Source organism: Hordeum vulgare, chromosome 3H (assembly GCF_904849725.1).
Source record: "Hordeum vulgare subsp. vulgare chromosome 3H, MorexV3_pseudomolecules_assembly, whole genome shotgun sequence".
Lineage (NCBI taxonomy): Eukaryota > Viridiplantae > Streptophyta > Magnoliopsida > Poales > Poaceae > Hordeum > Hordeum vulgare.
This window is the reverse complement of record NC_058520.1, coordinates 291102221-291129664: the sequence shown is the minus strand read 5'-3', so window position 1 is coordinate 291129664 and position 27444 is coordinate 291102221. Positions and strand designations below refer to the sequence as shown.

General features: G+C 43.5%; 1 long non-coding RNA gene across 3 annotated transcripts; it reads left to right on the top strand.

Moving 5' to 3' along the window:
- Nucleotides 1-1384: 1384 nt before the first annotated feature.
- Nucleotides 1385-25830, top strand: LOC123443672. Of its 3 annotated transcripts, none has more exons than XR_006630769.1 (6): nt 1385-1546; nt 1674-1949; nt 2527-2651; nt 2832-2893; nt 5726-5853; nt 22623-22862. It is a non-coding gene; the product is annotated as an uncharacterized LOC123443672 (long non-coding RNA). The 3 variants fall into 3 exon arrangements; XR_006630768.1 differs by lacking the exon at nt 22623-22862 and adding an exon at nt 25791-25830 and having other exon boundaries at nt 1386-1546; nt 2567-2651; XR_006630767.1 differs by lacking the exon at nt 22623-22862 and adding an exon at nt 25791-25830 and having other exon boundaries at nt 1386-1546.
- Nucleotides 25831-27444: the final 1614 nt, after the last annotated feature.

Genomic DNA, 27444 nt, shown 5'->3' with positions numbered 1-27444 from the left:
CCTTGAATGCAGGGTTTGCAACTTGAAGTGCAAGGTTTAGGTTACTTACCACGGTTTTAAGTATATTCATCCCCCAAAGTAGGTATTGGTATCTGATCGAAAATTGAGATAACTTTTTTATCTTGATCCAAGACAAACAATAGAAACAACCCAAAAATATCCCAAGGCAATAAAATCTGCAATGATGCATATGTTTATAAATACATGAAATATTAATTAAAACCAAATAAACCACTGTTATAAACAAAAATTAAAATCTTACCATATCACATTTTGAGATATGATACTCATTGCTACCAGGCCAGCTATGAAACAATCGTTTGAACGTAGCACTGTCCATATTTTCATGATGACTTGGTTCTCGTGCATAGTGGAACATGGACTAAAATAAAAATAAGAAAACAATAGTGCTATGAGAAAAAAATATGTAATACGCAATTATAGTAACTTACACAAAAGTTTAGATCCATGTAGTGAGATGGAATGTCTCTGAGAAGCTGGACTTCGTCGCGTGCTAGTATCCGCACAGCCATTTTAAAGCAATCAATATCCATATATTCATCATTTTTTAATATGTTTTCTAGTTGTCTCAACTTTAAGCTCATAGGGTAAGGATCAGAGCTTTTCACCCATTCTCTCCTGTAAAATAATTTTTTTGTCAATTATAATGACATCATAGTAATTTATTAGAATACAAAATGAACTAAAAGAACAAGGCTTACTCTAGTAAAGCGTCATCATCAATCATACTGATGAACACGCACAATTCGTCTATTAAGTCATCGTTTGTTGGGTTGACACACGGTGAAAGGATATATGACTGCGAGATGAGCCCAGTATCTAATGATGTATTCGATGTTTTGAGATTCTAAGGGGGTCCATCCAAAATCATACAATCCGTGGGATCTATATTTTTTCGTCATCTTCCATGTCTCGATTTCTTATATTATCCTCATTAAATTCCGAGATCACTAAAATGACAACTAGTTTTGTTCTAAACTCTGCCATATGATCCTATTAAAGTAGAAATAAGAGTTAAGTAACGATACAACATAGAAGAAGTATTACATAAAATTTACCTGTCGTAGGAGTTTAAGACAAATCATTTCATGTAAAGCACTCCATAAAATTTATCATCCACAAACCACAATATGACCTATATATGACATGCAACATTAAATATAAAAAATGACCAAATGGCCTATCAATGAAGAAAAAAATTTAGACAAAGATTGACACTATATCTATAAACATTTTCTTTGAAACAAGGCGCTATATCTACCCTTATCATTATTTGACAAAATGGAGTAAGAAAACCAAGTAAAAAATGTTATGAATAAAAGAACAAAAGAATTATGAACAAGGCGCTATATCTACGCGGCGGTTCCTGATTTCGTGGTGGTCCCTTATCTGACTTCCCTCCTCGAAGGAGCTCGGGCGGCGTTAGGCTAGCTCGTCGGCAGCGGGGGACGCGGTGGCTGAGCTGAGGGGGGCGCGAGAGGACGTCAAACAGCTACTGAAGGAGAAGTCTTGCTATCCCATCCTGGTATCGTATACACGACCTTGCATACCGAGTTTTCGAGTTGGAACAGAGGAATGCCCGTATTGGGCTTTAGATTATCTTATGCGCAGCCAAGGAATTCTGAATTTAACAATGTGTCATCCTTATGTAGTGACGGGACTGACACTGCTAGTACCACAGAGAGGTCGTACCGAGAGGGATTGACCCGCAGGCAGCAGCCTAGGTGCCAGAAGTTGCTGCATCTAGAGGGATTGACCCACAAGCAGCACCGAGAGGGATTGACCCACAAGCCGCCGTTAGTTGCTGCACCGAGAGGGATTGACCCACAAGCAGTAGCCTAGGTGCCAGAAGCTGCCGCACCGAGAGGGGTTGAGGTCGTTAATTGCTGCACCGAGAGGGATTGACCCACAAGCAACAGCCTTATGCGGTAATTAATCTCAAGCCATGCCTTTTTTCCTTTACATGAACAACAAACCTACGTTTATGTCCTACATGACATGTGTGGTGGGCTACTATTGTGGGATTGCTGGCTATGCTGCTGCTTGTGGGTCCTTCTAGTTGTTTGGCTTCCACTAAATGTCAACATGTTTCAGATTTCCACTAACAATTCCACATTGTCATATAATGATTTACCTCAATACACACTATCCAAGCATGCGAGAATCCTTTATTCACCTTGACAATGCCTTGCTTTTCTAAAAAAATTGCATATTTATATGGCTGAGTTTGGTGGCATGATTGTACGCTATTTGAAGCTTATCCATTAATCTATTGTTTCTCAAGTTTGTGCATTCTAAGACTGCCTTAGGACACCCCTTGTGATAGTATGCCTAAGACAAAGACAGGCTATATCGAATATACTGAAGGGCAGGTGATTTGAGCCCACAATCTGTGAGCTGGATGCCAGAATAATAGAATTTTTCTATATCGAATTTGAACCCACAATCTGCCAGAAAGAGAGATTTTTTAAGTCTAGGTCAATAGCAAGATTTTTTTCTTATCAGATATTTGTTTTTGTTCTTGCGTGTTCTGTTGGAATTGGAGCTCCAACAAATTATAGCGCAGCTCCATGCATACTCTACCTGGCTGTGAGAATGAGTTCAAGCAAGATGAGCGACCATTTGCACGGGTAATGGCAATTCTCCAAAACTGTCTTTTTGCATGCTGTGTTTAGAAATAAAGTTTAAGATATTCCTCATATATGTAAACATAGAATTCTCACTTTTACTAACTGTAGTTATTCTAGAACATGAGGCAGGCGACAAAGGATCACATTCTTACAATATATGTCTTAATATTAATGGTTCAGATATCTTGAAGGAGAAGGAGGTGCCGAAAGGGGATGGGAGCAACAAGTTTGATTCAAAAGAGGTATATCCATCTGTCTGCAGACTGCTCTTAATACATTCTTCCCTTGGCCATGATGTAATGTTTATGTCTTTCCACTTATCAAATTTTAGCTCCATTTGAAGTGATGCATGTTGGAATACATTTTTCAGTCCTTCGAGTTGTTGCATGAATAAATGACAACGTATTAGCATCACAACCGAAGAATAACAGAAATCGTCTTATAAAAAGATGGTGTAGTGGGACTAATAACTAACCATAGTGGTGAGGTCTTTGCGGTTCATTCTTGGGTCTAGCGAGTCGAGCACCTGGATACGTTGCACACCGGTATTTAGAACTGCTAGGTACCAATGAAGATCTTTAATGTTTACTGGAACATATATCTGTAAATAGAGTTTTTGTTAGTTTAGGTCCCATCTATACAAACATTCATCCATTATTGAATTCATAGTAATATGTAAGGAACTGAGACTCACCATATCATGTTCCAAATAAGTTGTAACTCTATCTAACACCCATCTTGGTGCGTCATCCCGTATAAACTTAAATTTCTTTATCAGCTTAGAGATGCATGCATTCTCTAAGAACACACTTCCACCTGTCCTCATCTTTAGATGCTCTTTAGCACTTATGCAATGTATGTATGCGTCTATGATATGCAATATGAAGTGCACACCTTGGTTACAGGAGATAACAGAAACTCGTGTTCAAATAGCATTGTCTCGTCATAAAGCTACATATACTTACTTCGTCGCCAAGAAATTCTCCGGGGATTAAAACACGTTCCAAGTGTCTTCTTTGGAGATTTGAGTCATCAATGCTCACTAAATTTATTTTATCATTTGGTTCATACATGATATTTTCAATCACGGACCAATCATCGCCGGTGCAGGCGTAATCTATCATGATGCAAGTAATAACATTTATTAATAACGAAGAAAACAAATGTAGCAAAATCAGGGCATAGAAAGATTTCTCCATGCCTTCTGGAGGCACCACATAGTCTTGTGCCTTCTTAGGTTTGTTATGCAGTCGGATAGGCTTCCCTGTTTGCGCGGGCATTGGCAGCTTGTCCCCTATAATTTCTGACCCTTCCATGTCGGATGTTTGTTCTAATTCATCCCCACATGCCTCCATTTGTTTATTTGTTTCGTTGTCTCTTAATTCCTGAGAGCAACATTACAAAGAATCATCTGTATGAAAGATATAATAGAATTAGAATTATAACTATTTGGGACATAGTTGGAATTGAAAAGATGCCTCTGTCACTTTGGAGAGTTCAGAATCAGTGGACTGCGTGCTTTTATTTTCCTCCAATTCATCTTTGCCGGCTATTCCATTTCAATCTGCCAGCTTATCCCCTATAGTTTCTGCCCCTTCGGTGCCCCGTGTGTGTGCTAATTCCTCGTCCTGAGCTTTCTGCATTTGTTCACTTGTTTCCTTGAAGGTTAATTCCTGAGAGCAACATTACAGAGAATAATCGTATCCAGGATATAATAACATTAGCATTAGAACTATTTAGGACATAGTTGAAAAAAAAAGATGACTTTGCCACCTCAGAATGAGTGGACGGTGTGCTCTTCTTTTTATCCGCTTCATCTTTGTCGGCTCGTACATTTGAATCTGCCAGCTTGTCCCCTATAGTTTCTGCCCCTTCGGTGTCGAACGTTTGTGCTAATTCATTATCTTGAGTAGGCTGCATTTGTTCACTTGTTCCCTTCAAGGCTAATTCCTGAGAGCAACATTACAAAGAGTAATCCCTATGCAGGATATAATATAATTAGATTAGAACTATTTGGGATAGTTGAAAAGAAAGCATGCATGTGTCACTTTGCAATCAGTGGCCTGCATGCTATTCTTTTTCTCTACATCATCTTTGTCGTCTATTCCACTTGATTCTTCCTTGCTTAGTAACTGAAACACACAATAATATAATATTATCCATTACATATAAAAGAGAGAATATTCTCAAGGTGAGTAAAGAGTTGTATATTTGATATCATAGTACAAATTACATATTGTTTTGTCCCGCCAGAATAACAATAATAATGACATGTGAAAATATAATAATGACCTCATCAATCTGCATGTTTTCTGTATCATCCATGATGGCTTGTTGTTCTATTATCTTTGATGACTCGGGGTTCACATCCTCGTCTTTCGTTATCATGCCTTCAATCTGCATATTTTGGGTTAAAAGATGCTAGATTAGATGCGGACATGGCTCGAGACAAAATTTGAATGAATCATTGGTTAAAAGATGGACTCGCTATAAATATCCGCTTCAGGTGACAATTCGAGTCAACTGAGATAAAAAAAATTGTTGTGCCGATCTGCTACTCTCTTTGTTCCTTTGGTGACACGAAAGAACCGGACGGTTGTGTATGCGCGGCTGTGCGGCGGAGATAGGCGTGCACGTGTTTGCGAGAGAAGATGAAGGAGAGGTGGAAGGAAACCCTACGGTGCAAAACAGATTGCTTTTTTGGTCTCCTGATCGAGAGATCGTTCCTTGTAGGCAATATATAAGGAGGAAATCACGGGAAGGATTTACATACCGTGAGGAGGAAGGGAATCCTGGTGGTTAACTCAGGCTCCATGCTTTCCTTTGATTTATCTCAGGCCCCACGCTTTCCTTTGATTTATCTCAGGCCCCATGTTTTTTTGGTTTTTTATACCCCACACATATAGAATTGATGGAGTTATTTTCGTAATACATTTTAATACGGATATATTGGGTTCGGCTCATCAGATCGTTTCTTTGATTTTTTTATGTGCTTCATGTTATACCTTTTTATATACAAAAAAATATCTTTCTCTGTATAGAAATATAATTCTTGTATTATTTTGTATTTCCAGTTAGTTAATGGACCATTAGTGGTCGTGCTAGATAGGAGGGGGCACGGAAGTGCTTACGGTTGTTCGAGCAAAATGGAAACCATCAGGCTTAGTTTTGAAGCAGCAGGCAGCCCCATCAGATCGGCCAGGTATGATTTCAACAACCAATGGAAGCCCACCTAATGAGACCCCTTTTCTAATATCTTTTCCCATGAGCTGGGTCAGTGCACACCGGTCATGGTTATCAGTCTCAGTCTCAGTGCACACCGGTCTTTCTGAATGTGTTTCAGTTTGTGTATGCAATTTCACCTGCATAGCAAAAATTGCTTCAAAAAAAGATTCAATAAGGTTGCATATCACTGTAGGGGAACGTCGCATGGGAAACAAAAAAAATTCCTACGCGCACGAAGACCTATCATGGTGATGTTCATCTACGAGAGGGGATTTCCGATCTACGTACCCTTGTAGATCGCATAGCAGAAGCGTTAGTGAACACGGTTGATGTAGTGGAACGTCCTCACGTCCCTCGATCCGCCCCGCGAACCGTCCCACGAACTGTCCCGCGATTCGTCCCACGATCTAGTGCCGAACGGACGGCACCTCCGCGTTTAGCACACGTACAGCTCGATGATGATCTCGGCCTTCTTGATCCAGCAAGAGAGACGGAGAGGTAGATGAGTTCTCCGGCAGCGCGACGGCGCTCCGGAGGTTGGCGGTGATCTAACCTCGGCAGGGCTCCGCCCGAGCTCCGCAGAAATGCGATCTAGAGGTAAAACCGTGGAGTTATGTGGTCAGGCTGCCTTGGAAAAGTTGTCTCAAATCAGCCCTAATTGCTCCATATATATATAGGAGGAGGGAGGGGAGGCTTGCCTTGAGGCTCAAGGAGCCCCAAGGGCTGCGCCACCAAGGGAGGAGGAGTCCTCCTCCAATCCTAGTCCAACTAGGATTGGAAAGTGGAGTTCTTCTCTCCTTTCCCACCTCCCTTTTTTTTCTTTTCTCTTTGATTTTCTATCTATGGCGCATAGGGCCTTCTTGGGCTGTCCCACCAGCCCACCAAGGGCTGGTGCGCCACCCCCAAGGCCTATGGGCTTCCTCGGGGTGGGTTGCCCCCCCCCCCCAGTGAACACTCAGAACCCATTCGTCATTCCCGGTACATTCCCGGTAACTCCGAAAACCTTCCGGTAATCAAATGAGGTGATCATATATATCAATCTTTGTTTCCGGACCATTCCGGAAACCCTCGTGACGTCTGTGATCTCATCCGGGACTCCGAACAACATTCGGTAACCAACCATATAACTCAAATACGCATAAAACAACATCGAACCTTAAGTGTGCAGACCCTGCGGGTTCGAGAACTATGTAGACATGACCCGAGTGACTCCTCTGTCAATATCCAATAGCGGGACCTGGATGCCCATATTGGATCCCACATATTCTACGAAGAACTTATCGTTTGAACCTCAGTGCCAAGGATTCATATAACCCCGGGATTCATATAACCCCGTATGTCATTCCCTTTGTCCTTCGGTATGTTACTTGCCCGAGATTCGATCGTCAGTATCCGCAAACCTATTTCAATCTCGTTTACCGGCAAGTCTCTTTACTCGTTCCGTAATACAAGATCCCGCAACTTATACTAAGTTACATTGCTTGCCAGGCTTGTGTGTGATGTTGTATTACCGAGTGGGCCCCAAGATACCTCTCTGTTACACGGAGTGACAAATCCCAGTCTCGATCCATACTAACTCAACGAACACCTTCGGAGATACCTGTTGAGCATCTTTATAGTCACCCAGTTACGTTGCGACGTTTGATACACACAAAGCATTTCTCCGGTGTCAGTGAGTTATATGATCTCATGGTCATAGGAACAAATACTTGACACGCAGAAAACAGTAGCAACAAAATGACACGATCAACATGCTACGTCTATTAGTTTGGGTCTAGTCCATCACGTGATTCTCCTAATGACGTGATCCAGTTATCAAGCAACAACACCTTGTATATAATCAGAAGACACTGACTATCTTTGATCAACTGGCTAGCCAACTAGAGGCTTGCTAGGGACAGTGTTTTGTCTATGTATCCACACATGTATATAAGTCTTCATTCAATACAATTATAGCATGGATAATAAACAATAATCTTGATACAAGAATTATAATAATAACTATATTTATTATTGCCTCTAGGGCATAATACCAACAGTCTCCCAGTTGCACTAGAGTCAATAATCTAGCCCTCACATCATCATGCGAATTACATTGTAATAAATCTAACACCCATACAGTTCTGGTGTTGATCATGCTTTGCCCGTGGAAGAGGTTTAGTCAGCGGGTCTCCTACATTCAGATCCGTGTGCACTTTGCATATATTTACGTCCTCCCCTTCGATGTAGTCGCGGATGAGGTTGAAGCGTCGTTTGATGTGTCTGGTCTTCTTGTGAAACCGTGGTTCCTTTGCTAAGGCAATGGCACCCGTGTTGTCACAGAACAAGGTTATTGGATTCACTGCGCTTGGCAGCACTCCAAGATCCGTCATGAACTGCTTCATCCACACACCCTCCTTAGCCGCCTCCGAGGCAGCCATGTACTCCGCTTCACATGTAGAATCTGCTACGACGCTTTTCTTGGAACTGCACCAGCTTACCGCACCCCCATTAAGAATAAATACGTATCCGGTCTGCGACTTAGAGTCGTCCGGATCTGTGTCAAAGCTTGCATCGACGTAACCCTTTACGGCGATCTCTTCGTCACCTCCATACACGAGAAACATCTCCTTAGTCCTTTTCAGGTACTTCAGGATATTCTTGACCACCGTCCAGTGATCCACTCCTGGATTACTCTGGAACCTGCCTGCCATACTTATGGCCAGGCTAACGTCCGGTCTAGTGCACAGCATTGCATACATGATAGATCCTATGGCTGAAGCATAGGGGACAGTGCTCATATGCTCTCTATCTTTATCAGTTGCTGGGCACTGAGTCTTACTCAATCTCGTACCTTGTAAAACCGGCAAGAACCCTTTCTTGGACTGTTCCATTTTGAACCTCTTCAAAACTTTATCAAGGTATGAGCTTTGTGAAAGTCCTATCAGGCATTTTCATCTATCCCTGTAGATCTTAATGCCTAGAATGTAAGCAGCTTCTCCTAGGTCCATAGAGAAACTTTTATTGAAGTAATCCTTTATGCTCTCCAAAAACTCTACGTTGTTTCCAATCAGCAATATGTCATCCCCATATAATATTAGAAACGCCACAGAGCTCCCACTCACTTTCTTGTAAATACAAGATTCTCCAACCACTTATATAAACCCAAATGCTTTGATCACCTCATCAAAGTGTTTGTTCCAACTCCGAGGTGCTTGCACCAGTCCATAAATGGATCGCTGGAGCTTGCACACCTTGTTAGCATTTTTAGGATCGACAAAACCTTTGGGTTGCATCATATATAACTCTTCCTTAAGGAAACCGTTAAGGAACGCCGTTTTGACATCCATCTGCCAGATTTCATAATCGGAAAATGCAGCTATTGCTAACATGATTCTGACGGACTTAAGCATCGCTACGGGTGAGAATGTCTCATCGTAGTCAACTCCTTGAACTTGTGAAAAACCCTTTGCCACAAGTCGAGCTTAATAAACGGTCACATTGCCGTCAGCGTCCGTCTTCTTCTTAAAGATCCATTTGTTCTGAATAGCCTTGCGGCCCTCGGGTAGTACTTCCAAAGTCCACACTTTGTTCTCATACATGGATCCTATCTCGGACTTCATGGCCTCCAGCCATTTGTTGGAATCTGGGCCTACCATTGCTTCTTCATAATTTGCAGGTTCATTGTTGTCTAACAACATGATTGACAAAACAGGATTATCGTACCACTCTGGAGCAGCACGTGGTCTCGTCGACCTGCGTGGTTCGATAGGAACTTGAACCGGAGTTTCATGATCATCATCATTAACTTCCTCCTCAACCGGCATCGCAATGACAGGGGTTCCCCCTTGACCTGCGCCACCATCCAGAGGGACGAGAGGTTCGACAACCTCATCAAGTTCAATCTTCCTCCCACTCAATTCTCTCGAGAGAAACTCCTTCTCGAGAAAAGCTCCGTTTTTAGCAACAAACACTTTGCCCTCAGATTTGAGATAGAATGTGTACCCAACTGTCTCTTTTGGGTAACCTATGAAGATGCACTTTTCCGCTTTGGGTTCCAGCTTTTCAGGCTGAAGCTTTTTGACATAAGCATCACATCCCCAAACTTTAAGAAACGACAACTTTGGCCTTTTGCCATACCACAGTTCGTATGGTGTCGTCTCAACGGATTTTGATGGTGCCCTATTTAAAATGAATGCAGTTGTGTCTAATGCATAACCCCAAAACAATAACGGCAAATCGGTAAGAGACATCATAGATCGTACCATCTCTCATAAAGTACGATTACGACGTTCGGACACACCATTACGCTGTGGTGTTCCAGGCGGTCTCAACTGTGAAACAATTCCACATTGTCTTAAGTTAGCACCGAACTCGAAACTCAGATATTCACCCCCACGATCAGACAGTAGGAACTTGATCTTCTTGTTATGATGATTTTCAACTTCACTCTAAAATTTCTTGAATATGTTTCAGACTTGTGCTTCATTAATTAGACATAACCATATCTACTTAAATCATCAGTGAAGGTGAGAAAATAACGATATCCGCCGCGTGCCTCGACGCCCATCGGACCGCACACATCGGTATGTATGATTTCCAACAAGTCACTGGCACGCTCCATTGTTCCGGAGAACGGAGTTTGAGTCATCTTGCCCATGAGGCATGGTTCGCACGTGTCAATTGAATCAAAGTCAAGTGACTCCAAAAGTCCATCGGTATGGAGTTTCTTCATGCGCTTTACACCAATATGACCTAAGCGGCAGTGCCACAAAAACATGGCGCTATCATTGTTAACTCTAACTCTTTTGGTCTCAATGTTATGTATATGTGTATCATCACTATCAAGAATCAATATGAACAATCCTCTCACATTGGGTGCATGACCATAAAAGATGTTACTCATAGAAATAGAACAACCATTATTCTCTGACTTAAAAGAGTAACCGTCTCACAATAAACAAGATCCAGATATAATGTTCATGCTCAACGCAGGCACTAAATAACAATTATTCAAGTTCATAACTAATCCTTATGGTAACTGAAGTGAAACTGTGCCGACGGCGATTGCATCAACCTTGGGACCATTTCCTACGCGCATCGTCACTTCATCTTCGCCAGCCTTCGCCTATTCCGCAGTTCCTGTTTCGAGTTGCAAATATGAGCAACAGAACCGGTATCGAATACCCAGGCACTACTACGAGAGCCGGTTAAGTACACATCAATAACATGTATATCAAATATACCTGATTTTTCTTTGGCCGCCTTCTTATCAGCCAGATACTTGGGGCAGTTGCGCTTCCAGTGACCCATACCCTTGCAATAGTAGCACTCTGTTTCAGGCTTAGGTCCAGCTTTGGGTTTCTTCGTTGGATTGGCAACAGGCTTGCCGCTCTTCTTTGAATTACCCTTCTTGCCTTTGCCGTTTCTCTTGAAACTAGTGGTCTTATTCACCATCAACACTTGATGCTCTTTACGGAGTTCAGACTCTGCGACTTTCAGCATCGCAAACAACTCGCCGGGTGACTTGTTCATCCCTTGCATGTTGTAGTTCAACACAAAGCCCTTATAGCTTGGCGGCAGTGATTGAAGAATTCTGTCAGTGATAGCCTCTTGCGGGAGTTCAATCCCCAGCTCAGCTAGACGGTTTGAGTACCTAGACATTTTGAGCACATGTTCACTGACAGACGAATTCTCCTCCATCTTGCAAGCATAGAATTTATCGGAGGTCTCATACCACTCGATCCGGGCGTTCTTCTGAAAGATAAACTTCAACTCGTGGAACATCTCATATGCTCCATGATGCTCAAAGCGACGTTGAAGTCCCGGCTCTAAGCCATACAAGACTGCACATTGAACTACTGAGTAGTCCTCCTTACGTGTTAACCAAGCGTTCTTAACATCTTGGTCAGCCGTAGCGGGTGGTTCATCTCCTAGCGCAGCATCAAGGACATAATCCTTCTTGCCAGCTTGTAGGATCAACTTAAGATTACGAGCCAAGTCTACAAAGTTGCTTCCATCATCTTTCAACTTAGCTTTCTCTTGGAACGTATTAAAATTCAGGGTGACTGTCGCGTGAGCCATGATCTACAACACAAATATATTCAAAGTGGACTTAGACTATGTTCAAGATAATTAGAGTTTAACTTAATCAAATTACTTGCTAAACTCCCACTCAAAAAGTACATCTCTCTAGTCATTTGAGTGGTTCATGACCCACTTACACTAGCTCAAGTCTGATCATCACGTGAGTTGAGTATAGTTTCAGTGGTAAGCATCCCTATGCTAATCATATCAACTATATGATTCATGATCGACCTTTCGGTCTCATGTGTTCCGAGGCCATGTCTGCACATGCTAGGCTCGTCAAGCTTAACCCGAGTGTTCCGCGTGTGCAACTGTTTTGCACCCGTTGTATGTGAACGTTGAGTCCATCACACCCGATCATCACGTGGTGTCTCGAAACAACGAACTGTAGCAACGGTGCACAGTCGGGGAGAACATAATTTCGTCTTGAAATTTTAGTGAGAGATCACCTCATAATGCTACCGTCGTTCTAAGAAAAATAAGGTGCACAAAAGGATTAACATCACATGCAATTCATAAGTGACATGATATGGCCATCATCACGTGCTCCTTGATCTCCATCACGAAAGCACCGGCACGATCTTCTTGTCACCGGCGCCACACCATGATCTCCATAAACGTGTCGCCATCGGGGTTGTCGTGCTACTCATGCTATTACTACTGAAGCTACATCCTAGCAAAATAGTAAACGCATCTGCAAGCACAAACGTTAGTTTAAAGACAACCCTATGGCTCATGTCGGTTGCCGTACCATCGACGTGCAAGTCGATATTATCTATTACAACATGATCATCTCATACATCCAATATATCACATCACATCATTGGCCATATCACATCACAAGCATACCCTGCAAAAACAAGTTAGACGTCCTCTAATTTGTTGTTGCATGTTTTACGTGGTGACCATGGGTATCTAGTAGGATCGCATCTTACTTACGCAAACACCACAACGGAGATATATGAATTGCTATTTAACCTTATCCAAGGACCTCCTCGGTCAAATCCGATTCTACTAAAGTTGGAGAAACCGACACTTGCCAATCATCTTTGAGCCACGGAGTTACTCGTAGCGATGAAACCAGTCTCTCGTAAGCGTACGAGTAATGTCGGTCCAAGCCGCTTCAATCCAACAATACCGCGGAATCAAGAAAAGATAAGGAGGGCAGCAAGACGCACATCACCGCCCACAAAAACTTTTGTGTTCTACTCGATATTACATCTACGCATGAACCTAGCTCATGATGCCACTGTTGGGGAACGTCGCATGGGAAACAAAAAAAATTCCTACGCGCACGAAGACCTATCATGATGATGTTCATCTACGAGAGGGGATTTCCGATCTACATACCCTTGTAGATCGCACAGCAGAAGCGTTAGTGAACGCGGTTGATGTAGTGGAACGTCCTCACGTCCCTCGGTCCGCCCCGCGAACCATCCCACGAACTGTCCCGCGATCCGTCCCACGCTCTAGTGCCGAACGGACAGCACCTCCGCGTATAGCACACGTACAACTCGACAATGATCTCGGCCTTCTTGATCCAGCAAGAGAGACGGAGAGGTAGATGAGTTCTCCGGCAGCGTGACGGCGCTCCGGAGGTTGGTGGTGATCTAATCTCGGCAGGGCTCCACCCGAGCTCCGCAGAAACGCGGTCTAGAGGTAAAACCGTGGAGTTATGTGGTCGGGCTGCCTTGGAAAAGTTGTCTCAAATCAGCCCTAATTGCTCCATATATATAGGAGGAGGGAGGGGAGGCTTGCCTTGAGGCTCAAGGAGCCCCAAGGGCTGCGCCACCAAGGGAGGAGGAGTCCTCCTCCAATCCTAGTCCAACTAGGATTGGAAAGTGGAGTCCTTCTCTCCTTTCCCACCTCCCTTTTTTTGATTTTCTCTTTGATTTTCTTTCTAGGAGCATAGGGCCTTCTTGGGCTGTCCCACCAGCCCACCAAGGGCTAGTGTGCCACCCCCAAGGCCTATGGGCTTCCCCGGGGTGGGTTGCCCCCCCCCACCGGTGAACACCCGGAACCCATTCGTCATTCCCGGTACATTCCCGGTAACTCCGAAACCTTCCGGTAATCAAATGAGGTCATCCTATATATCAATCTTCATTTCCGAACCATTCCGGAAACCCTCGTGACGTCCGTGATCTCATCCGGGACTCAGAACAACATTCGGTAACCAACCATATAACTCAAATACGCATAAAACAACGTCGAACCTTAAGTGTGCAGACCCTGCGGGTTCGAGAACTATGTAGACATGACCCGAGTGACTCCTCGGTCAATATCCAATAGCGGGACCTGGATGCCCATATTGGATCCCACACATTCTATGAAGATCTTATCGTTTGAACCTCAGTGCCAAGGATTCATATAATCCCGTATGTCATTCCCTTTGTCCTTCGGTATGTTTCTTCCTCGAGATTCGATCGTCAGTATCCGCATACCTATTTCAATCTCGTTTACCGGCAAGTCTCTTTACTCGTTCCGTAATACAAGATCCCGCAACTTACACTAAGTTACATTGCTTGCAAGGCTTGTGTGTGATGTTGTATTACCGAGTGGGCCCCAAGATACCTCTCCGTTACACGGAGTGACAAATCCCAGTCTCGATCCATACTAACTCAACGAACACCTTCGGAGATACCTGTAGAGCATCTTTATAGTCACCCAGTTACGTTGCGACGTTTGATACACACAAAGCATTCCTCCGGTGTCAGTGAGTTATATGATCTCATGGTCATAGGAACAAATACTTGACACGCAGAAAACAGTAGCAACAAAATGACACGATCAACATGCTACGTCTATTAGTTTGGGTCTAGTCCATCACGTGATTCTCCTAATGACGTGATCCAATTATCAAGCAACAACACCTTGTATATAATCAGAAGACCCTGACTATCTTTGATCAATTGGCTAGCCAACTAGAGGCTTGCTAGGGACAGTGTTTTGTCTATGTATCCACACATGTATATAAGTCTTCATTCAATACAATTATAGCATGGATAATAAACGATTATCTTGATACAGGAATTATAATAATAACTATATTTATTATTGCCTCTAGGGCATAATTCCAACAATCACCATATATAAAATTGCCCATTTTGCACGCCAGTCCACATTAATCCAGCAATTATAGACAAATGGGGTTCTATAATATAAGTTGCATCGGCATGATATTTCAGAGGCTTGGTAGTACAAAATGGTCATTGCATAGAAATATTGTTTCCACTTAGTACAGAATAGCATGTTGCACCAGCAGCAGAAATAGTACACCACACCTCGGTATATTTAATTACATGATTCCAATTGAGAAGACACGCATACTGTGGAAAAAAGAAGAGCACACAGTCCAAAAAAAGAAGAGCACACAGTCCGACAAAGATGAAGCGGATAAAAAGAAGAGCGCACAGTCCACAAAGGTATTAGTCCCACAAATACTGTTTCCATTTAATACAGAATGGCATGTTGCACCAGCAGCAGAAATAGTACACCACACCTCCGTATATTTAATTACATGATTCCAATTGAGAAGACACGCATACTGGGGAAAAAGTATGAGATGTTGAAGGTATTCAACTGGGAGTTCAACTGGGTGTCCATGGTGTCAACAATTTTTGCCAACAAATCATCAAACTGTACAGTTCAAAACATCAGCACATGAACACAGTAGCATACATTTAGCTCATATTATCTAAAAAAACAAACAACACAAAGAAGGTGTAACATATATATCAGAGGGGGATCACATGCAGAAGCAGAGCAAAGCTCTTACCTTTTGCTGGATGGAAGAAGATACTCTTGCGTTACCCCCTCATTCGCTTATTCTTCACATTCGTTAAGCCTGCAAATGAAAAACAATTAGTGTTAAATGCAGGAGGAGTTACAGATACAATGACATATTCATATGTGCAAATAAATAATGGAATAACGCACCTCCCTCATCTCCCAAAACATCTCTATAGACAATGTTCTTGGTGCTTTTCCTAGATTTATCAACCTCCTTGTTAGGCTTGGCCAAAATCCGTGTCATCTCTCTCGACACCCCCCTTGACAATGCAACATATAGCTGACCATGTGAGAATACTGGCTCGGGAAGGTAAATACCAACGTTCGGGATCATTTGTCCCTGCGCCTTGTTAATTGTCATTGCAAAACTGAGGCAGATCGGGAACTGTTTTCTTTTAATTTGAAAGGAAGTGGGGTGTCCTCCGAGGGTGACATAGGTATCCTAGGTATGAACACCCTCTTTCCAGCATGCTGACCACCAACAATCTCTGTGTCGATTGCATTATCCTGAAAGGCTCTAATCATAAGTTGTGTTCCATTGCATAGGCCATTATGTGGGTCAAGGTTCCGTAGCAGAATGACCGGACAGTTGACCTTTAGTATCAATACATGCAGGCGCAAGCCATTTAGTGTGATCGAGTTTAGAAAATCAATCGTGTAATTATTCTGCAAGTCATCCTCGATTGAGTCGAAACTATGGTATAACTTTTCTTCGCGTGGAAAGCTGGAGATCATCTTGTCATTCCGGTCATCGACATGATCGTTCTTGGTCGAAAGAATAGCACGTGTGCTCATGTACTCTCTCGATTTAGCATTGGCATGCAACGATGGGAAGACATCTTCGTTGAGCTTGTTGATAGCTTTCTCATCCTCGGTATTGTTGGGGAACGTCGCATGGGAAACAAAAATTTTCCTACGCGCACGAAGACCTATCATGGTGATGTCCATCTACGAGAGGGGATGAGTAATCTACGTACCCTTGTAGACCGTACAACAAAAGCGTTAGAGAACGCGGTTGATGTAGTGGAACGTCCTCACGTCCCTCGATCCGCCCCGCGGACAATCCCGCGATCAGTCCCACGATCTAGTACCAAACGGACGGCACCTCCGCGTTCAGCACACGTACAGCTCGACGATGATCTCGGCCTTCTTGATCTAGCAAGAGAGACGGAGAGGTAGAAGAGTTCTCCGGCAGCGTGATGGCGCTCCGGAGGTTGGTGATGACCTTGTCTCAGCAGGGCTCCGCCCGAGCTCCGCAGATACGCGATCTAGAGGAAAAACTGTGGAGGTATGTGGTCGGGCTGCCGTGGAAAAGTCGTCTCAAATCAGCCCTAAAACCTCCGTATATATAGGTGGGAGGGAGGGGACCTTGCCTTGGGGCTCAAGGAGCCCCAAGGGGGTCGGCCGAGTCCAAGGGGGAGGACTCTCCCCCCCCCAAACCAGTTGGACTAGGTTTGGTGGGAGGGAGTCCCCCATCCTTCCCACCTCCTCCTTTTTTTTCTTTCTCTCTTGATTTTCTTCTCCTTGGCGCATAGAGCCTTTTGGGCTGTCCCACCAGCCCACTAAGGGCTGGTGTGCCACCCTCAAGGCTTATGGGCTTCCCCGGGGTGGGTTGCCCCCCCCCGGCGAACTCCCGGAACCCATTCGTCAGTCCCGGTACATTCCCGGTAACTCCGAAAACCTTCCGGTAATCAAATGAGGTCATCCTATATATCAATCTTCGTTTCCGGACCATTCCGGAAACCCTCGTGACGTCCGTGATCTCATCCGGGACTCCGAACAACATTCGGTAACCAACCATATAACTCTAATACGCATAAAACAACGTCGAACCTTAAGTGTGCGGACCCTGCGGGTTCGAGAACTATGTAGACATGGCCCGAGAGACTCCTCGGTCAATATCCAATAGCGGGACCTGGATGCCCATATTGGATCCTACATATTCTACGAAGATCTTATCGTTTGAACCTCAGTGCCAAGGATTCATATAATCCCGTATGTCATTTCCTTTGTCCTTCGGTATGTTACTTGCCCGAGATTCGATCGTCAGTATCCGTATACCTATTTCAATCTCGTTTACTGGTAAGTCTCTTTACTCGTTCCGTAATACAAGATCCCGCAACTTACACTAAGTTACATTGCTGGCAAGGCTTGTGTGTGATGTTGTATTACCGAGTGGGCCCCGAGATACCTCTCCGTTCACACAGAGTGACAAATCCCAGTCTTGATCCATACTAACTCAACTAACACCTTCGGAGATACCTGTAGAGCATCTTTATAGTCACCCAGTTACGTTGCGACGTTTGATACACACAAAGCATTCCTCCGGTGTCAGTGAGTTATATGATCTCATGGTCATAGGAATAAATACTTGACACGCAGAAAACAGTAGCAACAAAATGACACGATCAACATGCTACATCTATTAGTTTGGGTCTAGTCCATCACGTGATTCTCCTAATGACGTGATCCAGTTATCAATCAACAACACCTTGTTCATAATTAGAAGACACTAACTATCTTTGATCAACTGGCTAGCCAACTAGAGGCTTGCTAGGGACGGTGTTTTGTCTATGTATCCACACATGTAAGTGAGTCTTCATTCAATACAATTATAGCATGGATAATAAACGATTATCTTGATACATGAATTATAATAATAACTATATTTATTCTTGCCTCTAGGGCATAATTCCAACAGGTATAGCCAATCACAATGTCGTCATGGAGACGCACATAGTCGTCGCCAATTGTCTCTTTTGTACCATTGTTGATCCTTAGGAGGTATTTGGAGAACCAAGGATCAGCGTGTGCCTGCATATTGCGCATGAGGCGTATCTTGTGGATCTTCTCCCACAGATAGGATCTTAGAAGTGTAGCATCCGTGATGTGTGCTCTTGTCCCACGTGTCACAACAAGAAGGACCTGCCTGAAATCCCCACCAAAGACTACAACCTTTCCCACAAATGGCAAGGGACATCCCATTATATCCTGAAGCGATCTATCAAGCGTCTCAACTGCTTGACGTTTTGTCATAGCAACCTCGTTCCAAATAATCAATGACGCCTGTTTAAGCAACTCCGTTGTACCACTCTAGTTTGTGAAACTACACATGCCGTTCTCGGTGAGCTTGATTGGAATTTTGAACATGGAGTGCGCAGTCCATCCTCCGGACATTATCGACGCTGCTATCCCTCATGTAGGAGTTGCGATCGCTATCTGGCCCATCGAACGCACCTTCGCAAGCAATGCCTTGTATAAGTATGTCTTGCCAGTGCCTCCTGGACCGTCAACGAAGAATATCTGGCTTTTTTGTTTCATCACATGATCCATCATGTCTTTGTAACCAGCAAGTTGCTCACTGTTCAAACTGCTAAATAAATCTAGGTGTTCTTTGTCCATGCTGATTTGCCTCTCCTTTGTTACCTCTCTGTACTCACCGTCATAAGAACCATGAGTGTCAACCAAATCCGGAAGTCCATAGCTTGCAATATCCTTTCCCATGGATTGCAAAAAAATCCCTAATATCTCTGAGGACCATCTGCTCAAGTGTTGCCTCATTGGATTGATTACGGCGGTAATCCTCAGACATCGATGCCAGATGTTTGTCCCATATCTGTCGGATTTCTATTGCCTCACAAAACACGTGTAGTCGCAGATAACCGTCTCAGAGCAGAAGGCATCTCAAATGTGGCTACCTCCGTCATGAAATCATCGAGAGTCATGTCGTGCTCAATGAGGCCTAAGTGCTCACATGCCTCCCTGAAGGAACTGCATGGCTTGCCATTTACAGTTTTTACAACATCGAATGAAGTGGCACCTCGGACATGACTTAGGAGCACACACAAGTAGTACCTCTCTCCTTCAGCAGGGTGTGCATACACAAGTCTTCCAATCTGTAATCTCTTAGTTTTTCTATTCTGACACTTTTTTTAGGTATCCATCTATAATGTTCTGGAAACTCTCTGTACAATAATTTCCGTGGTGCTGGAAACTTCCGGTTCATCTCAAAGTATTCTGTAAGCATGAACTAGGAAGAAGACGGTCGTGCTACAACATCTTCCTCATTTTCACAAGCTTAAAATGCAACTGTATGCATATTTGGCAAATGAAGCTGGAGTTGTAGCACAGATGGACTGACACCAAACAGTTTAAAACCAAAAATCATGTATATAGCCTCTGGAGGAGATACATAGCGTGCATCCCTATATTGTCGGATTTCATTGATGATTCCACCATCATTGATGATATCCTCCTCGAATGCAAAGGATGTACGATCATGCCCTTTGTAGATGTACTTGAACAAGTACTTGACTGCCTTGATGCTGGAGCATGCTTCTACATTAATGTGGCAGTTGTATTGCATAAGAAGAGAAGGGTTGTAAGGGACCACCCACCTATTGTCCAAATCTGCTCCTCGGATCCTAATTCGATGCCCATCGTCCCTCCTCATGTAGATGGGATATGAGTCTTTCCCTTGTTGTGTGGCATCGCAAAAATCTCGGGGGTAATGAAACCGACATTGTCCATCAATCATGCAGGGGCAACTTTTTTTCAACTCACCACATGGTCCGTGCAGCATGTGTTTGACAGCCAGATCATGTAGAATGGAGTGTTTATGTTTGTCAGGTATCTGTGCACATATCACCCGATCATAGTCATCTGGTGTCGCTAACTTGCTTTTTGCTTTCATGATGAGAAGTATATGCTCATGCGGGAGACTTCGCTTCTGAAACTCGGTGACATGTACATAGGCTGCGACTTCTCCGAAATGCTTACCCTTAGTTAGTAAGTCCATCATATCTCGCTATTTAGCATTGTATACTCTTGCCACCAGGTCTGGACGGTCTTGCGGCAGTTGTCCACGCAACAGTTCCTCGGTTATCTCCTCCCAATATGGATTGCAAGTCATCGTGATAAAATAATCCGGTTTACCCCATCGCCGCACTATTGCCATAGCATCCAAGAACCTCCGCTGCATGTCACGATCACCACCAGGAAATGTAAGTGGAAGCACGATTCTTCTGCCAATTCGATCACCGCGTGACTCACCGGCAACGATGGTGTCAACAAGACCCTATAATAGCATACCAGGTTATACTCAAAGCATGGAACATCCACAACATTGTTGTATTATTATGTATTACAATAAACACAAGCACGTTACCTGGTAGAGGTCGGCGCGGATGACCTTCTGATTTTCCGACTTTGAGTACCAGTCAAGCCGCATAGTCTCAATCTTAATATACATGTCAACAGCCATTGTTGGAAAAGGCGCCCCCCCCCCCCCCCCGAACAAGACGATGTTAAAAAGCTTCCTCCTGACTTGCAGCTTGAAGCAGTAGTACTCCCTTGCACTAACAAATTTCCTAGATTGTGTTCCATTCACTTCATTGTCAACAAAATCCTCATCTAGGTTATCCTCATTGTCATCTATAAGATTAAGAACATAAATATCAGTATGGTGGTTGTACCTATAATGATCGACAACACTCATAATGGTCCACGACATACAAATTGAATATTTAGCAATGATGATTGATACCTGAAGGTAAATCATCAGCTGTGGCTTCATGCAGTGTAAAATTCCCATCTCGTTCTCTTTTCCTATTCAATTTCCCCTCTGATAGATTTTGATGAAAACACAAGTGATCACCCATCATTCAGAAATAATAGGTATATAAATTGATAGTGAACACCATACCTGTATATAAATCAGGGGCTTGGTTTACATGTGGCACAGGATTATCCGCCTCACGCGATGCACCATTCCCATCTTGTTCTCTTTCTCTAATCAAGTCTTTGTCTGATAGACATATGCATGAAAACATAAGGTTTATTCATCATTCGCTAAAAGTAGGTATTTATATAAATTAATAGTGAGCATCATACCTATATGTAAATCAGAGGCTTGGGTCCCTTGGGTTGCAGACATATGCACGGAATTTTGGGTTGTGTCATCTGGGGGTGGAATATATGGCATGCAACGATTCCAACCAGTCTCTCCATGTGGGAAGAATAGTGGATATGACAATGGGTCGTAGCACCCATAGTATGCTCTAATATATAGTGGCTGATTTCCTTTTTTCGCATGCACGACAACACTCCTGTCAAAGCAATTTTGTGGGTCACTCTCTTCAACCCATATGGCTGCCACTTCGGAGGTCGTAGGGGCATCGTACCTTCACTGATCCAACTTGATATCCATGTTTAGTGAGATTTTGTACTCATCTAGATTTGGAACAGACCCAAGGCTTTTGAAAGCTTGTGCATAAGGGTTACGCTCTAGTATTCTCAGAATCTTTCGTATGAGGTCTATATTAAAATTTGGAGACCTATTAGCCCTCACAAGCAAGTTTTGATCTGTATCATAAATGTAGAGTTGCAAATACCGAGGTCCATTATCAGCCGGCATCAGATCGTCAAGAGCATGGTCCAACCCACCACATGCGTGGAATGTATATATGCCAGTTCATGCCGCAGTGATTACTCGATGATCAAGGGTGACTCCTAGACTTGTGAATGAGAAGTGCGAGTTGAAATATCGTATATGCTCTCTGAAATATTTAGCGTCCTCATCATCTTGACTTGTGAACTACCGTTTCAATTCTTCTCGCACATCTGGAGTAAATAATCCGACTTTTCCTTTTCTGCAACAAAATGTTGGCCCCTCTAATGGAAACTGCAATGCCCCACAGTGGCGACAGTCCGCAACCTTTCTTAGGACATGGTGCTTTGTAGGTAGGTTTCAGTATATGAATTCATCAGTACATGCTACAGGTACTGCTTGTGTAGTATGGTGTCCATCTTGGAATGATTCAAAAGCAACATCTAGCACAGAAGATACAAGTATTAAATCATCAATAAACACTAATAAAATTTGCATTTCAGGGTGCTAAATTAGGAAATACACAATGGACACACCTTGATCCATGTAAATTCTAGCTTCTTCATCAGGCTCATGGTATGCAGGTTCTCTAGTATGCAATGGATCCAAGCAGTCTAGCAGGCAATATATTGGTTAGACAGAACTACATCTAACTTATGTATGACGACCTTTATATGTGAACGAAAATATGTGTTTTACCATGTAAACTTGTATGTTCAACAATGGGCTCAAAATTTCCATATGGATCATCATTCTGGTCCTCGCTTGGTGGAAAATCACAAGATCATTAGAGCATAAGAATGTCGCAAATCCTATTTCAGGTTATTAGTGTTTTGAGTACCATGCGAAGCCGGTTGAGCAGTTCTCGTATCATTAGCCAGCGTATTTTCAGGTTGATTGGATCCGTTTGAAGGTTGTATACCTGAACATACGATAGAGAAGCCAGATTTAAAACAAAATAAATCATGTTGGCCCACATGCAAAATGATTATATCGATGAACTAACCCACATATTCGATTGTGCAATCTTTACCATGTAGTATGCTCAGTTGGGGTACATCAACCCCTGAAATTTGGGTGAGAGGCCCTGCATGCACAATAAATTTTCATGGAGAAGATGATTACAGCCAGAATGTCATGAACAATATGGCAAAGCCAGTTAAATATTGTCACAGCCCCAGACCTAGAATTGTTTGTCATTGCATCTCATGCATGCATTCCTATTTTATTTTCTTTTGGAAATGAAATGAGGAGTGATCAAGCCTCATCATTTAAATTTTTGTCAAACAAGCAACATAAATATTGCTTTAAAATTGATTCAAGGAAATGTCCCTGATTTTCCAATAAAATATTGGACTGAAATAAAAATGTCAACCAATATTTTGGATCACAGAAACTTTTTATATTGGTTTTTTTTGAATTAATCAAACAACTATTTTAAATGGAATTATATTTTCTATATATAAAATATAGATTTATAAATGCTGAAACTATTATGTGGTATTGGACATTTATATTTATGCCACATAAAAATATTATAAGGATTTTGAAAATGATTTGGATTTATTTTCAATTCAACACAAATGTTAGCAAACAGAAAACAGAAAAGAATAAAGAGAAGAGAATAGAAAACCTTACCTGTTACCTGGCCCAGGAAGGAGATGGCCCAGCCCACTGGCCTCTGCCAGTCATCTTCTACCTCTGCCAGAAGGCAGAGGCGAGACGAGGCACGGCGCTGGGCGAGCCAGCTCCTGCTTCGCGCTGGCGGCCACCCATGCATCCATATCCGTCTGCGGCCACCACCTAGACCCCCGAGCTCATCCCCCTCTCCACTCTCTCCCCTATCTCTCTGCTTCTCCCTCCCCCATGGATTCTAGCGAGGCCGTTGTCGCCGTCAGTCGCAGCCGTAGCCTCAGGCTTCCCCTCACCTTCCTGACCGGCCCATTAGCTCCGCCTCGTCGAGAAGCTCCTCGCCGTCAACCTCCCCGAGTAACCGAGCCACGGAGCATCGCCATCGCCGTCGTCCCCTTCACCTCCGGCCGCCGGACCTTCCTCGTCGATTCGCGCCAACCAAAGTGTCCCCGAGCTCGCCGTCTGCTCCAATCGAATCCCTGTGAGCCGCCGGACGCATTCCCCCTCCCCTTGTCGATCTCCCCTTCCTCCCACCATGCTAGCTGCCGGAGCCGAAGCCCCTGCCGCTGGCCATGGTGTCGTCGTGGTTAGCAACCCCGAGAGCCACTGCCGAGCACCCCGGCGTGCTCAGTGAGCTCTCCTGAAGCCGTAGCCGTCCCAATCTGTTCCACCCGTGCCTCCTAGCACTAGCCTCGCCATGGCCGAGCTTCGGTAGCCGCCGCGGCTCGTCGCCGGGGCTACACCGGCGACCTAGCCCCCCCTTCGAGGCCCCTGCACGATGCGGTCGAGCCTGGGCTTCACCCCAGTGCCTTCAACGCATCTAACCGAGCCCCATAGGCCGTTTTAGAGCATCTCCGGCGAGCCTCCGCCGCGCCCATGGTCACCGCCGGCCAGGCTCCGGTAGCCCTGACGTGGCCAGCCATTAGCCAGCACTAACCCCCCCCCCCAGAGCCACTGACACAGGGCCCCACACGTGGGTCAAACCCCACTTAGTGCAGGTCAGCGCGGGATTAGCACCTGGGTCACTGACCAGTGGACCCCACTGGTCAGGTTTGACCTGGCCCAGGCGTAGTTGACTGCTGACGCAATGCTGATGCAGTGCTGACACAGTATTTGATTTCCTATTATAAAATAAATCCAGGAAATTGCTAAAACTTGTAAAAATCATAGAAACTAAAATATAACTCGGATGAAAATAATTTATATATGAAAAAGTATCAGAAAAATCCAAGGAATCTGATTATGGCATTTTCATGCATGTTTGAAAAATTTAACATCACCAAATAGGCAAAATGGTGAATAGGATAAATTTCATAATTAGTTTGGAGATGGAATTTGATACTTATTTGAATTCCACTTCAATTGTTATGACCAAACATTGGTCAATGCAAATCAGTACCTCAAAATACTAACCCCATGCACGTTCGAACAATTTGTTATGAGCATCAGGTCGATTCAATTATAAGGGTACTTGGAAAGATACCCGGCTTGAAGTGATATTTGGATCCTAATTCAAACTAACTTCAACTTCAGCAAGTCTTGTGTGGTTAATGGTCGTGGACGACACCCACGCCAGTGCTTCCGCTTGAAGGTTGCCGAGATGCATGACGTGCATATGGTGCTAAGTGGTGAGAGCATGTGTGAAGAAGTATACCCCTGCAGGATGATTCAATCTGTTCGAATAGCCGCGTCCTCGGATATGGACTACTTGGAAACATTACGTGGTACATAGACAATTTAAATGGATACTCTAAAACATGCAAGATAAGTGTGAATTCTATGGAAGGCCTTCTCGTAGAGAGACGAGAGTGGATCCATGGTGGTGTATTGAATTGGTGAATATGTGGACTCATGTGCGTTATCCCACCTCAAAGAAAGAACTTCTAGTCGTAGTACAGGTTAGCCAAGAGTCAAAGATGGCTTGCTGCAATCGAACCCCATAATCCATTCATTGAAACATGATGCATATGTAGATAGTTCTGATGTAAGACTTGCTGAATACCTTTGTACTCACGGTTGCTTTATTTATGTTTTTGCAGAGAAGACTTAAACTCATTAAAAGGTTCTACGCGATGTGTTCGATGTTGATCGGAATAGCTTGGGAATCCCAGACAGAGGTCTGGCTCCTTTGTAGGGTCGTAGTAGCTTTCAGGCTCTTCCAGCCACTTTTAGAAGATGTCCGTACCCAGACATGATTTGCTTCCGCTTGTTGTTTGTATGACTTGAGTGTCGGGTCACGAGACCCCTGTTTGTAATATCATACTATGTTGACTCTTATGAGTCTTTAATAAATTCTTGAGTCATATAGTTATGTTGTGATGCCATGTTGTATATACACATATCGTGCATAATGTGTGTATGTTTGAAATGCATTATATGTGTGGGATTCGACACCTAGTTGTTTGCCTTTAGTAGTACTCTTTACACGGAAATGCCTCTTTGTGATTCCATCGAGCCTTGGTAGTTTGCTACTTCTCGGAACACATTATTGACCGGCATGTATCCTTCTTTGCTGTTGTGTCTGTCCCCTCAGGGAAATGTCACGCGGTGTAATGGAGTCCTTGTAGCTTGCTACGACTCGTCTACACACGCTGATGATCGACACCTGCTTTGCTGGGTTATGTATCTTTGTCCCTGTATGGATGTACCGCTTGGGTTTATAACTAGTCATGTCGACCCGGGTTCTTTGTCGTTTGAACGCTAGCAACGTATTCATATACGTGAGCCAAAAGACGCAAACGGTCCCGACCAAGGTAAGGTGGCAGCCGTGGAGTTTACCGTGCGTGAGGCCGCAAAGTGATGTGATGTGTTACAGGCTGGATTATTATGACTTAGGATCGGGGTCCCGATAGCTTTGGTATCAGAGCTTGACTGCCTGTAGGATAACCAAGCCAAACTGGTCGATGTTGTGTCTAGCAACTCTTTAGTTATATAAGGGAATTGTTTGTGGAAGGGAACGTAAGGCTCTTTTTACTCCTTTCCTTGTGTCATTCTTATTCTGAGTCACCCTCTTCTTTATTCTATGGGGTTTAAGAATTAGGCTTTCCCATCTATTCATTAGGATGACGAGTTACTATGTTGGAGACTTATAGGAAAGTTGATATCTTCAAGGATCAGTGTCTCCATAAGAATTAAATTGTTATGTTGTTAGTTTTCTTACAGGTTGCCTCATAATTCATGCCCGTACAGCCGTTATGATGTCCGAGTTTTCCAAAGTTCCCAAATAGTCTGATGCGATTACAAATTCCTTCCTTTTTCCCACTGTCTTTTGGCCGGACAAAGCACACTAATAATTGTGTTGAGGTACTTTATTACCTCGATGTTTTGTTGAAGTATTAGGAAAACATGTTACTCCGAAAACTACCCAATAGTCTAGATGTGTGGTATGTCTTCCAGTGTGATAGTTCTGGCCATCATTTTCGAAAAACATCTCGTGATGTTAAATAGCTTGTAGGTACTCTATTTCTGGGTCTCTGAATCCAACGATCATCCTACTCATCTTTGTTGATAGTGTTTCTAGTTCCTTTAGAATGATTAGTAACCTTGTTGTAGTTCCCAAGGTTCATGGTATATCATTCTTCCAACACCATGAATCATCTTTGGCAGAAGTTCTCCATGAATTAAAGATCATAACAAGAGTGCTCGTGATGAGTTCTCTACTCCATATTGTGATCCTGCCTACTCCGCCCTTGT